Below are 15,437 nucleotides of genomic sequence, written 5' to 3' on the forward strand. Positions count from 1 at the left end.
GGTTATGATCCAAAATACTGTGGCAATTGTTTTGATACTTTCCGAGGTTGAAGTTGACATGTAAAGCCTGAACCATGAAATATATGAGAGAACATTCGGATATCTTTGTAAATAGAGTATTTATTGGTCCTTTTGAACAAGCAAAAAAATTTTTTCCTTGAAAATCAACTTCCCTTGTGTCATATTTGATACATCCGGTCACAATGCTTTAAATTCGTACATTTATAACTATCAAAAATATAATAATAAACAGACATCAAACATATAAGTATTTCCAAAAATCTGGGAAAAAAATTCCCCACTATTAACTCATTCACTGCCATTGACGGCTATAGACGTAAAAAAAAATTCATTTGAACTATTTCTATTAGTTTAACAATTTTTCCCACTTTTGTGAGAAAACCTAGATTTTTTTAATTTATTGTACATTTAGAACCGGTATAAAAATTGGTGAATAATCGTGAGTTAACTAGTGAAGTCTTGCGATTAATTATGATTAAAAATGTATCTCCTGATGCCCTGAATTTGTAATAATCTTTTCTTATTCAAATTTTAAATGTATATTTTTAATTAATAAAAAAAGAAGAAAATATAAAAAATTAGGGGCGTCAGATGATTAAAATTTTTCGCATGACTTAACTAGTTAACTCACGATTAATCACACATTTTATATCTGTTCTAAATGTACAATATATATATATATATATATATATATATTTTTTTTTTTTAGGTTTTCATACTCTTTTTAACAAAAGTGGAAAAAAATGTTCAACTAATATAAATAGGTCAAATGAATTTTTGACGTCTATAGCCGTCAATGGCAGCGAACGAGTTAATATGTATAGGCGTCTCATCTTTCTCAATTGGAGCTATCTTGCAAAGTAGCTGTAAAAGCCATCAGCCGGGTGATACTGCCCTCTAATGGATTATCCGTGCAATGCATGTGCCAGATCATATACGTCAGGGTTTTAATGGGGGGAAAAATATTATACTCATGAAATAGAGGGCTCTTGTATTAAATATGATATGTTTGCTGTTACAGGGTTAAGCGGCCTTTAGCTTTTGTATATTTATAGTTGTGCTCATTTCAAGCACAACTGTTATATGAATTTGTCTGATTTCATTTCACGCAACAATTTTCTTTGAAATAGTATTTCAAGACTGAGTTAGGGTTTTTTAAATTAAGGTTTCGAGTCAGAGCTAATGTGTCATTTAAGGGTTGAGGGTTTAAATTAGTAGGGGTTAGGGTTTAAATTATGTTTTAAGACAGAGTTAGGGTTTCACACAAGGATTAGGATTCTAAATTAGAGATTCAAATTAGGGTTTATGTGGTTATAGTCAACAATTGAAGGTTCAGGAATGCATTATCATTACTTACTGCATTTAACCCTGGAGAACCCAAGAACCCTTTTCTTCTTTGGAAAATTATGAATTATACATTAAATGACTGCTATAAATTCACTGAACACCAAAATATATGTTTTTTCAATGTTTTTTTCAATTTATTCCCTAATTTAGGATTAGGGCGCAATTTGACCCTTTGGGATTTAGGGGTATCATTTCGAAAAATCTGAATAACAAAAACTGTCAGTAAACTATTTAGAACTTAAGAAAATAATCAATCAAATACACAGCTACATTGAACAATATAATTTTTTTGTTGTATTTGTTGCATTTTAGCCATCTTGTCACCACCACTCTGGCTCATGTAAGTGCAATATTCATCCACTAGATGGCCCCATGCAGGGGTCAGAAGTGGCACTCTGGACTTTTGAAGTTAAATTTGTAAAAAAAAAAAAAAGGTCTTTGTTATTTGAGTAGCAGAATTTATAGGGGCCAAATTTGACCCCGTGGGTTCTCCAGGGTTAAAAAAAAAAACGCCTTTTTCAAAATCGATGGGTGATTTCCCATTAATTAAAGAGCGTAGATTTCCATACGAAATCCTTCTACATTTTTTGGCGTGACGGCTCCCTCCATATTTGCGCTTCATGTTTAAAGCCGCGTCATTTGTCTGAGTGAGACAGAGGGTGCGAGAGGGAGCACAGACACGCTTGGTTTGGCTCAGTATTAGTATTCATAGTCATAGAGAGCTTTTATGGCCGTATTTTTCTCTTTATGTTCTCCGGGCCTGGGTGGCAGACAGCCCGGCCCGGCCCACTCATATCTCTTTCTGTCTGCTCTATCTCCCTTTTTACCCCTCCACCTCCACCAGCAGCAACAAACGCCCCCCCCCCCCCCTCCCGTCGTATCCCGGACCCCCTCTCGCTCACACCCCTGCACATATGCAACTCCAAACGCTCATAAGGGTCATAGGGGACGGGATGAGGGGAGCTTTCTTGTCACATCAAACTATAAAAAGACGGATGGTTTTGTTGTTTTCAGTTTTTTCTTTTTTCAAAGGCTGACTCGTTTGCAGGGACGGGTTCACCTTCTAATGGCTGCACTTATCTCGCGAGGATAAAAATAAGAGCCGGGGCCATTTGTGCTGGCATTCTTCTTGGCTATTGACTAATTTGCTTCCTGTAATTTATTCCTATGAAGCAAATGTGCTCCGAAAGTGTTGTTTGTACCCGCCGCTCTCTGTCCGTTTCATAAGACAGGTACGTTTATATTGTCAAACTGAATAATGTGTTTTGTAACATACAGCGAGACGGATCGAAATGACTTGAGCGAGGTTGTTAATTGAGAGGCTGAGAAAAGGTTTGGGATGAATCCAAAGGGCAAACCAGCAGCATTTGAATACAATTTTCAAGTCAGTCTCTCAATTATTGATTCTCCTTCACTTTGGCCTCATTTTTATCTTCGCAATTGAGACAACAAAGGCCATTCCAATAACAGGAGAACACGAGAGTTCAGTAACTCTGGATGAATTTGCCCGGTCTTAGATGAATTTTCCTCACATGAACCGAGCAACAAAAATGATGATTGATCGTGCTGAAGCTTTATGACCCAGTAAAGCCTGAGCGTTCATATACGGACATAAAACGACATCTCCGCCAACACGGCGGTGAAATTCACACTGTGATAGTCAGCATGAACGTTTCGATGAGTCTTCTTTCTCAAACTAGCGGATGGAAATGTTTAATTGTTGTCGCACGGATATAAGGAAATGCATTCGGATTTGAATTCCGTTTGCCACTCGAGTCAGTTTGAGGACGCTCCTGCTACAATATTCAATCAAGTCATGTTTCAAGTCCATTTTTTTCATGACAGTAGTCAGGAGGCCGATAACCGATATTTGGAGCCAATATTCATTTGCAGTAAAAAGGAAAATACAGCATTTGTCGGTATTTTGAATATAATGCAAACTCCAACAATGTTTAAATACTTTTAAGCATGTTTATGCAAACTTCAACAAATAAAGTTTTCTGTAGTAAATAAAGTTTTCCAAAAGGTTGGTATAACTGAAAGCTTAATGTTTCACTTAGTTTTACTTTTAAGTTGAAAAAAGTTCCCAGGCATAATATGACATATTTTTTTCTATTATACAGAATGTCAATATTTATTAAAATGTCAAATATCGGCACAGATAATCAATCGGTCTATTCCTAGAATCTACAACAAAAGAGTTGGAGAGAAGAATCAATGAATTGATCATTTGGTTGTGTAAAATTGATTGTTTATTTAATCACATCTGGTACAGAGTGCTTGGGAATATTTTAGGAACCTTCATATGCCCAAATTTGGTACATTTCTTATATTGTATTTATTTATTTATTACAAATTGGTACTAATGGATAACATTTACGTGGTCTGTTATTTTTACCTTTTTTTCTTCTTCTCTTTTTTTTTTTTTTTTTTACCAATCTTCAATTTTGAAAATATCTTGGATCTACCAATTTAGATCAAATGGAGTACAATACTTCACTGCAACCACAAGAGTTGCTATTGAGTCAAAAATATGTTGTTGTTGTTGTTTTGTTTGTTTTGTTTTTTTTCTGTCTAAATAAGGCCATATGGAAAATAAGCTATACGCTAATGCTATGATAACTCCTTAGGGCAGCATTATTCCGAATTCATAAAATTCAGAGGGAGATTGGCCTTGGAAAAAATGACCGTTTTCCTCTCAATGACTCAAATAGTGTGCGAGCGCTACATACTGTCATCCAATACACTGCTGTAACTCTAACTGGTGTGGCGTTGAAACACTTACACCAACTTGCACACACCAGATATAAAGATAAAACATTGAAGCAGGCCAATATACTCCCAGGGGACCTTTTTTTTGTTTCTTCCTCTGCACCGTTCATATCCTACTAGTCCCCATCTGTCTGAGCGTTCCCTTTTGTAGATCGCCCTGACAATATCTGAGTCACCCTCTTTTCTCCCCCTGAGGCGCTGACGTCCACAGAGACACACATTGGACCTGTTCAAATGCTAACAAAAAACACTAAAAAGGATGTTGGCGTTTTATTCCGAGTGTTTCCTTATCTCAGGACGGAAACCGAAGGCACCTTGTTTGGCCATCTTGTCAGTAGACTTTCTTTTTATTATCTCCTATAAAAAAAGTGGCTGTCTGAGAGCAGGAAGCAAGAAAGTCCCCCCCCCCCCCCCAAGCTACCCATTGGGAAGGGCAGGGCTGTGACGCTATTAGTCACCTCTGACACAGTGCAGACTCCACCTGTAGACCAGATGGAAAGGAGGTGTAAATGAGAGACCTCAAGGTGGGTGAGGTCCTCCCACACTCTTTAAGTTGTGTGAGCTTTAATCCACATGCAACTTGAACATCGCCCCTTCTTTAAGGCCACGCCGAGTAAAAACATGCATGAATGTCATATTACTTGAAGGGCTTTACTTGCGGTCAGTAACGGTCGAGTGGTCCACTCACCTGACTGACCTCCCTCAGTGACTGTGTGAATGTAAGTATGAATGCTATTCGGACTCTATGGGCTTTGGTTTGCTATGGCTTGTGTGTGCAAAAAATGGGATGATAACTAGGGGTGTTTAAATTAGTGTGTTAATTTTGAGTTAAAATAAAGTTTCTTTAATGCCACATTTTTATTTTATTTTTTATTTTTTATTTTTTATTTTTTATTTTTTATTTTTTATTTTTTATTTTTTATTTTTTATTTTTTATTTTTTATTTTTTATTTTTTTTATTTTTTTCTGGAGAGCTCAGTATTGTTCATTCGGTAATTTTACCGATTTGACATGTCATCATCATTGCTCTCTCTTTTTTTTTTTTGCCACTATTTTTTTAATGCGCGAGTAAAGCCTTGAAAAGCCTGTACTGGGGGAATTCCAGTCGCAACGCAGCAGTCATGTCCACATCAAAATTTAGCATAATGCATATATTTGTGGAGACTGGGGTCAAGTTGTATTTTACAATTTTAATAATGTGCAGAATTTCACAAGTTACTAGATAGCTCTTAAGATGAAAAGAAAAAGGGATTGAGCTGTCACCGTCTTACAAATGCAATTATGCCATTTAGTGGCAGAAAAATGACCTCAACACAAATCAATATCACACATATTTTTTACAGTGTAATACATATTTTTAATTTTAACTAGTTTATGAATTATGAAATTATTATATCAATGACTAAAAGATGAGGTCATATTTCTATTAGTTGAAATTTTTCCCCCACTTTTATGTTAACAAAAGTATGAAAGTAGGGGAAAAAAAAATTATTATACATGTAAAACATATACTGTATAAAGTTTGCGATTAATCTTGAGTTAACTATTGAAGTCATGCGATTAACACCTGACACCCCAATGATAACTTTATCAGATGTGAAACCTGATTGTTCCGCCATGCGCAGATATCATTTTACACATTTTAGTAGTATATGTAAATAGATATATTTAACATGTGCAATGTGATTTTGTAACACCTGAGACAAATTACATTGGCTGATGCTGTGTGAGAACGTTTCCGCTCATGCACACATTTCAAAATGCCGTAAACAAAAAATATTGAGACATGCAGTCTACTCAGAAATGCAATTTAGGAGCTTCTATATGATCTCAGCTTTAACTGGGAGCCAGTCTTAAAACTCCTCTATTTAGTAATATTTGTTTGCATCTTCCACTTACACTTCCAATTCCATCACTTCAAACTTATTTTCACTCTTGCATTCCTCTACCAAACCATCAGAAATTACAAAAATGTTCAATTTAAATAAATTCAAATTCAGGTGTCTCCACCTCTTTTACACCTGTTGCCAACAGCTCTTTGAATCTCCAAATGGTTATTATTGTTATTATTATTTTGGTCAAAGCAAAATAATCGATGGGTATACCTGAAAAAACTAGTAATTCGGATCACTCGTATCTCAATTCACCAAAGTACGCAGAGACAGGCTTAAGGTAGCAATAATAGTAATACTAATGACCTCGTATAATGTATTAGTTTAGCATTTTATCGGTAAACTGTTGCGCAATATCCGTTTAAACGGTCTCGCGTAAATGGCTGCTAAGGGTCAGTGCCAGCCACAGTGACTTAACATCACTTAGACACTCGTGATTGAATTTAATTCCTAATCCTGTCTGCTATCTGTGTTTCGGTAGCATGTCTGGGTGTGTGCTCAGTGGGAGTGGATTCTCAAGAAGACACTTTTTTTTCGGGGGTTTTTTCCGTTTTGTGCGCAAGCGTGTGTGTTTGTGTGGAGGACGAGGAGAGGAGTAGAGTGGGCACTGCGGCCATGTCTGCCTGGATGCCTCTCTGCCTCTCTCGACCCTTATCTCTGTGTTTGTACACCGTGTGCCAAGATCCAATCAATAGCCACTCCGGCCATGGAGAGAAGAGAAGGTCAGCAGCCACATTGGAGGTAAGCGGACAAAGAAAGGAGACACACACGTAAAAAAAAGTGCGACAAGCATTCCAGGCATTTTCTTCGAGACATAACGAGACGAGATGAGACCTTACAAGCATGGTTTGGCTTAATGGCACATCCTTTCATTTCTGCTTCCCCAATGAATTGAAACACTGGAGAAAATGATTCACTTAGAATTATGTTGGCACAAGGGTGAGAAAAGCTTAGTTTTTAATTTGGCCAACAGAGCATTTACATGATCAAAAGTCCTGTATTATTTGTGACATTCATTTAGTTAATTAAAATATATTCATTCATTTTTCTATTATTTTTTATCCATGTATCTAAGTTATTTAAAATATATAATATTAAGGAAAAAAACATTTTAATTATAACATTTAAAATGATAAATTAGCTCTCTCTCACCGCTTTAATGACTCCCAGATTCCTGTAGATGGCGGTCTTACATCACTCTGGATTTGAGATTAGACGAAGATTACGTGAATTTTTTTTGTTTTTTCATGTCATTTTTGAAAAGTATGACAAGTTTCGGCACATCACACTCAAGCTCAATATGTAACAATGTGGTATAAACGGAGTATGCATCACGATTGATAGTAGAAAGTAGAGCTCAGACTCGCAGCCAAAATCTGCGTTTGCTATTCGTGTTCACATTAATGAGCGAATACCAAATGAATTGAATCGGTTACTTATTGTAATTTTCTGGAAACAGGCTTTATAAACCAACAAATTAAAAATCCAATTTGGTCAAAATAGTGAATCGTAAATGGAGTGCACTTATGTAGTGCTTTATCAACACCATACTGTGTCCTAAGTGCCTTACGAATCCTCATTCATGCACATATTTGAAGTTTTAGTTTCAAATAGCTGACTTAAACTTCAAGGCTCTCTCATCATGCCCTGACCAACCGTAGAATTTGTGTTTTTTTTCTTGCTTTGATCCTGTCAATGCATCTGTATTGCGTTGTATCAGCTAGCTAGCACCAAGCTAACATGTCGTCTACGGTCCAGCTAGTGAAGTCAAGAATGTATTGTGGCCCTTGAAAGATCACTCCAAATGCTCTAAAATGTGAGAAATGTTGTTTCCTGTCTCCTGTGTCACTCTCCTATGATGCGCCAATTTACCCCCCTCCACTCGGGGGAAGCGGGGTGGGGGTGGAATCTGCCAGCTACCGTAGTGGAATTCCCGTAACGCTCCGCTTCTCTGCATTCAGAATCCGCAAATGGTTAAGGAGTTACAGTGATTTGAAAAACATGCGTATCTTTCTTTTTTTTTTCTTCTGATCAACTGTAGAATTTGAGTTTTTCTTGCTTTGGTCCTGTAAGTCCATCTATATTGTGTATATCAGCTAGCTAGTGAAGAGGAATAAAATTATTTGTCCTCTTTGCGTGTTCCAAAACTTGAAGACAGATTTAATGTAAGAAAAAACACCTTTGCAAAAATGATTTTAATCTAACAGAGATCTCTGGACATCGTAACAGACTCCAATTCGTCACTTAACAGGTGGAATTCAGAGCGCCGAATGTGCCTCTTCCGCGTGTAAAATGGCTTCTTATAGTTAAAACCGACCGCCTCTCTTTCATTTGTAGACAAAACATACTCTCTGGGTACTTTTCCATGAGCGATGGCGAAAACAGAGTCAGGGGTGCGTGTTCGAAACAGATTCTGTTCTCAAGGACCAAATGTGTTTTCCCACAGAGAAGGAACTTCTAGACCAAATAATATGTCCCAGCTTAAGGTCAAATTATACTGAGTTCAACACTACTTGCTTTACACGTCTATAAAACCTTTCAACATGGTTAATATAAAGAATTAAGATGTTAATAATGTATAACAATGGTTAATATATGAAAATAAAGAATTTAAATGTTAATAATATCTAACACTAGCACCAAGCTAACCTGTCACCTGTGGTCCAGCCAGTGAAGTGAAGAAACAAACATATCGTGGCCCTTGAAAGATCACTCCAAATGCTCTAAAATGTGAATAAACTACTATTATTATTACAATTATTTACACTAATCTAGACATGATTTAACTCATATCCTCATTTTAAGAATCAAATATGGCCCTTTTTTTTTTTTTTTTTGCCCATCCCTGGGTTAGACGATGATTCCTCCATCCTGAAGTCACTCGGCAAAACCGATGGAGTCACATGTCGACGGAGCCAAGATGTAACATGGCAGCGTTCACTGTGACAAATTGCCAGTTTTAATAACCGTAAATAATTAATGGCGGCGTTCTCCGAAAGCCCAGATCTTGACACTGGCGCTCTCTTCTGTGAATGGCTCCATGATTGGTTTGCAATGACGAGAGCCCTCCAGCTGGCGGCCTCCTACAAAGGCCAACGCCTGAATAGCCAATCAGCTATTTATCATGTGGATGAGGTGATGATTGCCTCGTTAGACCACTTGATTGATGTGAGCATCCTCTTTGTATTGTGCCAGTGAGCCGAAAGTGCAGGGCGGCCGGATGCAAAGGGAATTGGAAGTGGGGGGAAAAAAAAGGTTAAAAGGAGTAAACACATATCTACATTCATTAATGTACACGAGAGACAGATGTCTTTGCTGAGCGGTACAGATGTGAGACGTGTAATCGCCCAAATACCGAGCGGTTTCGTCGCTTTGTTAGCATGCATTCAAGTAAACATGAGCAAGCTGCCGCCACTCAATGGTGAAATCGAAAAATCAAACAGGCAAAAGCAAAGACAGCCGAGAAGGCATTTTCGTTTAATCAGCGGCCCCAAATTGATTTTGAACTGCGTTGTGACTAAGCTTGTGTTTCCTTACATTAACTGCCTGCTATTTTTCCTTTCCATTTTTTTTTTGCTCTCTTTGCCTCGGGATGTTCTGCAGCAACTAGCAGGTATTTGGATTAAAAAAAAAAACAGCCCTCTTTATCATCTCATAATATGTTTATCGCTGCCTCCAGCGCCCCGGCGACAGAATGTAGCATCATTACTGGTTTCTTGGCAGCCATTTGTTTTATGCTATTTCTCTTCATTAGCGAGTTGCCCTTATTCTATTTCGCGCTCCTTAGATGTGGACCTCTCGCTTGTTTACTGCCACAATCTGAGGGAGAAAAAACTTTGAGCTGTTTTTGGCCCCAGACGGACGACTAAGAAGGATGATTCATCATAGCGGCAGATAAGCAGGTTTACTATCGACGGTATGTAGCCGTCCTCTTATCTGCAACCGCTGGATCCCCCCCCCTGGATTCCCGAGGCTTTTATTACGCATCACCGCAGTCGCATCTCTCTCCCCGCCGCCGTTCCTCTGGCGATGAAGAGCGGCGTAATGAGGGAGGGGAGGTGAGGCTCAGGAGTAGCTGGGGAGTGCATTAATCACGGTTGTAAAATGCGTCGCTCGCTGCGACTGGGGCGGGAACGCCGATGCCTGCGGTGTGTTAAACTTTGCAGGTGTCGAAGTAGCAGGTCAACGCCATGCGGAGGAATTTGCGGGATGAATAGATTAAAGTGTCACAGGTGAAGCTGGGCAGATATGATGGCGTGCTGACCCCTTGTTGACCCTTATTATAATGTTGGCGCAAAAGCATACAGATTTCGGATGATTCACGCAGAGATAATATTTATTTAGGAAATTGCAATCTCTTCCCACCTTAATGGCTTTGCGCAATTTATCTCTCTGTTTGTCTTTACGCAAGGAGGACGACAGCTAATAGCTCGACTGGAGCAGACCTCTGTCAAGGTTGAAGCAAAACAAAAGTTAGATTTTTTTCAAATAACGCAGTATCGTGCCGGGTGTTCTCGGTTACTGCGACACCGACGTGTCATCAGTTCAATCGAAGTGTCTTCCAAATGTCTGCTAATGATGATTTATGATTGTAAATATTTGTATGAAAAACACTTTTAAACATTTAAAATATCAAATGAAAAACAGTAACAGTTGAGGTATGTATAACCAAACCCACGGGGTCAAATTTGGCCCCTATAAATTCTGCTACTCAAATAACAAAGACCTTTCTTTCTTTTTTTTTTTACAAATTTAACTTCAAAAGTCCAGCGTGCCACTTCTGTCCCCTTCATGGGGCCATCAAGTGGATGAATATTGCACTTACATGAGCCAGAGTGGTGGTGACAAGATGGCTGACAACATGCTGTTTTGTTGAGCTGGAAATCAATCCAAACAAAACCATCTTCTCAGCAAACCATCAGATGGTAAAATTGTGTTTTTTTTTTGTTAATCTATTTCATATCATGTTGCAGAATGCCTAGGAGTATGTTTTATATATATTTTTGATAAATTAGCAACTCTGAGCTAGTTCAAAAAACAAGGGTTAAAATTGAAAAAACATATATTTTGGTGCTCAGTGAATTTATAGCAATCATTTAATGTATAACTCATAATTTTCCAAAGAAGAAAAGAGTTCTTGGGTTCTCCAGGGTTAAGATTGAGACCGTCGTAATTTGAGGAACTGCCGTGTTTGTGTTTATCCTACAAAATGAGCTTGAGACGTTTCTTCAGCGTGTCGTTTATATTATTACACGAACACGAATGAAGCCGTTAATAGCAATCAATGGCCTTTACTGTGAAGCCATACACAAACACAAGAAACATAAACAGCCAGTTAACTCCTTGAGCAACGTAAAATGTTAACAAGGACGGGTGTTTTATTTTTATTTGTCCATATGTTAGTTAGGACGCTAATTTGTGGTTCAAGGAGAAGGATAGCCTGTAAAACATTAGATAAAGATGGACTGAATTCCCTAAATCGAATGGTGAAAAGTGAATGAATTCCTGTACCACGGGTCATCAAGTTACGATAGTCCCGACATATGATAAAGTTACGAACAAAGTTACTCAAATTTACCACTTGATTCTTGCGTTAGCTTCGCAAAGGTTTGTAATCGGGTTATGCCATAGAAATGGACATCTGTAGTATGCTGAAGATCCTATGTATTTGTTTCAACTAAAATTCTAATGATTTCTTCATTTGCGCGTGGCTGGATTTCACTTTCCTTTCTTTTCTTTGGTCCTTCCTCGGGTCTCCTGACGGCCTCACGACTCTGGCTGGAAGTGTTCGGTTTAGGTGAACGGTATGGGATTTTTTTAGTAGGTTTTAAGTGAACTAATGAATACACACACACTCACGCGCACGCACACACGCACGCACACACGCACAAACACGTATTCACCCACATACAAAAAAAAGAAAAAAGAGAGCAATGATGATGACATGTCAAATCGTTAAAATTACCGAATGAACAATATTCTGAGCTCTCCAGAATAAAAAAAATTATAATAATTAATAATAATAAATAAATAAAGCAATAAAAAGTTCATTTTGGCTCTCACACCTAAAAAAATAAAAATAAGTAAAAATTTTAAAATAAAAAAGAAATGGACATCCGTAGTATGCTGAGGATCCTATGTATTTGTTTCATCTAAAATTGTAATGATTTCAACGAAATTGTGTAGTCTAAATATACAAAATAACGTATTAACAAAAAAACAGCTGTGATCACATCAAAACAATAGTCCTCGCCCTCACACTTGACAAATCTTAATGAGCTTTATAAGAGACTTTAATAGGATAAAGATCCTATATAGTCAAATCATAGACTTATTTTTTATACATAATACCTGTTTTGAAGATATTTTCTGAAAATGATGTGACACAGAATTCTGGAGATATTTGCATTCCGATTTTTTGGAGCATGGGTAAAACGGTAACCAGTGACAGACACACTTGCGTAAGTAATGTAAAAAAAAAAAAATGAGCAACTTTTTTTTTTTTTCTACCACTACCACGTGAATTTAGCGAGCTAACTATGTCTACACTCTGAAAATATATGATCATAATTACAGGACAGCTCCGAGTCGGTATTTAAATCCTCAAGTGAAGAGGCTGGATCTGCCTATTCGCCAGCCAAGAGGAGCCGACAAAGCTTGTTAGCTGGCAGCTAGCGCCTCTTGTCGCGGTATGGAAAGCGACCCCATGGGTTGTATTCCAGCTAATGGAGGCTACAAGTGGACATATTTTTTGCAGCTCAAACAAATAAAGATGTGTGGGTTAAGTCACTCGATGAAGTAGCATCCATATTTTAGCGGTACATGCTATCACACATTCCGCAGCAGGACAAAGACTTGATTTAAAATAATAAATTTATGTACTTGGCGATTTTTTTATTTTTTATTTTATTTTTTTATTTTTTTCCGATTTTTTTAAATGTTTAAAATTTGTCAGGTTTTTAAGAGCACTCTTCTCTCTCTTTTTTTTCTGGAGAGCTCGTTATTGTTCATTCGGTATTTTATTTTTATTATTTATTTATTTATTTATTTCGTATGTGGATGAGCACTCTTCTCTGTAGTGTATCACATTTGCAAAACATATTACAGGGACTTAAAGTTTGCTATCTGTGCCCTGTGATTGACTGGTGTGCCCCGCCTCTCGCCCACGATCCTAATGAGGACAAGAAAATGGATGGAAGGATGTTGTTAATTTACTCTTAACTTTAACAGGTAAAATAAGGTAAATTCCACTGATTGTCACACCCAACTAGAAATACTTATTTGGATTCTGAATCTATTGTAAAAGGGTGACTAACCAAGAAAGTAACATTCATTTTAAGTCAACAAATTAGACATGTTTTATACATGAAATGAATAAGTTCACAGTAACAACATATAGGATAGACTTAAACTGTTACTGTTGAGTTACTCGATCTTTTTGTATGAAATCCTACTAAGCTCTTCGGACTATCAATCTGAGCGCAATTTGGTGAGTGATGGATGTTTGGCAAAGGAAAAATTGGTAGGAAGAAGGATTGCGTCTCCGAGCGAGCTTTGTGCTGCAGTCAGCAGACTTTTTTTTCCTGCACGTCCCGCACCTCGCAGCCTCCAGAGGTTATTCTATTCCCACCCTTGCAGCTGTTCCAGTCGTCGATCCGTCCTCTCATGCCACTGGATATTTACTCTGCCCGTTTGCTAGATGACTCCTAGGATGGAGCGCTGCGGAGGGAGCGCTCACTCCATCTCATTTGGGCGTCGGCGGGTGTCTCGTGTGTCCCTCGGGGGAAACAAAGAGGAGAAGCAAACAGATAGCATTCAAGGCTTTTAATAAATCAGAATACACCTATCTGACAGTGTAATTGCTTTCCATTGCATTTACCAGCAAGCGAAAGGAAGGTGGCAAAGGAGGAGGGGGGAGAAAACAAGAGAAGGGGAAAAATGACAGGGAGAGGAATGCAGAGCGAGCTATACTGTAGATCATTTGTTCAGGGGGAAAGAATGAAAATTAATGAAAAGAGAGTTGCTCGCCCCCCAAAGGCAGCCATGCTTGAAATTCTCTTTGAGGGAAACCTAATTTGTTTTAAATGGGCAAAAAACATATTTCTAAACAAGAAGGCTGGCGTGGAGCGTCCCTCTGCCTGTCCGCCTGTATTTCTATCTTGAGGACGCCATGCTCTGAATAACTCAGCTGAGAGGAGGAAAACACAGGAGCCGCTTAATAACACCACTAACAGCATTCTCTTTCTACATGACTGCGCGCCATTTCTCCCTCCGATGTCTGAACACATATCCGCCATGTTGCAGGAGTTGTCAAAAGTTGCTTGCAGACCAACAAGCCTTTTGACATGCTCACTTTCCCTAATCAAATCCAAATAGCAGAGATTTGAGGAGCAATGGGGAATTGAAGGGCCATTCCATTTTCTCATTTGAACTTTTTTTTTTCAATTCTAAATCAGATATTACACACATAAACTACTCAAAATGTGATCCCCCCCCCCCCCATAAGATTTGTTTTATTGTAACAACACTAAAAGTAGCGGGAAAGGGAATTTTTTAGCCCAGTTAGGAAATACATGAAATATAGTCATGTAGCATATATTATAATAAACTCCAGGTAAGAGCAAAAAACATTACATAAAAAGGATATAACGATAAATATGCCAATTAGGTCACATAACAGTGATTCAAAACTTTCCAGAGGGGTTGTGTGTTAGTTCATGGAAAACTCAGTGAAAACTCAGGGACACGACAAAAGTGGGAATTTCAACTAAATAGTTTTGATTTTTGATTTTTTTTTAAAATAGAAAATATGATGAAAGTAAACTAGGGATGGGTGAGTACGGATACCAGAAATCAGGGGTGGCTGATACGTGTCGGCACCCTCTTGTGGCGGTTTTAGAATCAGGAGCTAGAAATGAGTAGAATAGGAAATTGCCATTCATTTCATGCAATTTGAAGAAAATTCGATGCATCAAAACTACTAGTGATATCGGTACTTGGTATCGGTATTGGTGACTACTCAATAGACGAGTACCAATGAGTTCCTATATTCCTTCATATAAAATATCTAAAGGATTTAAATGATCACATTTTACGGTAACATTGAATTTTAGGAAGCGTTTTAGTTTTCACTGTCATGTAAATTGTGTTGTATACTACACTTCAAATATATATTTTACAGTTAGTTTACATTTAATATTGTGCATATTTTTTAGGGATGTAAAGGGCTATGGAATGTAAGTATTTCCAAACTACAAAACCATCTATTCATCCATTTTCTATAGAATGTTAGCCTTATTCCATCTGACTTTGGTGAGCCGCTATAGACGACGGTCTTCAGTGATGAACATGCAAACTCCACACATCAATGACAAAGCTGACATTTGAACCCTGAAACTAGTTAAG

At 37.8% G+C, this 15,437-nt stretch overlaps 1 protein-coding gene across 2 annotated transcripts in view; it reads left to right on the top strand.

The window, feature by feature from the left end:
* The window catches only part of agbl4 (AGBL carboxypeptidase 4), a 336,250-nt gene that overhangs the window by 196,150 nt on the left and 124,663 nt on the right, over positions 1-15,437 (top strand). The window lies entirely within an intron of this gene.

The sequence above is a fragment of the Vanacampus margaritifer genome, chromosome 13 (assembly GCF_051991255.1).
Source record: "Vanacampus margaritifer isolate UIUO_Vmar chromosome 13, RoL_Vmar_1.0, whole genome shotgun sequence".
NCBI classification, from domain to species: Eukaryota; Metazoa; Chordata; class Actinopteri; order Syngnathiformes; family Syngnathidae; genus Vanacampus; species Vanacampus margaritifer.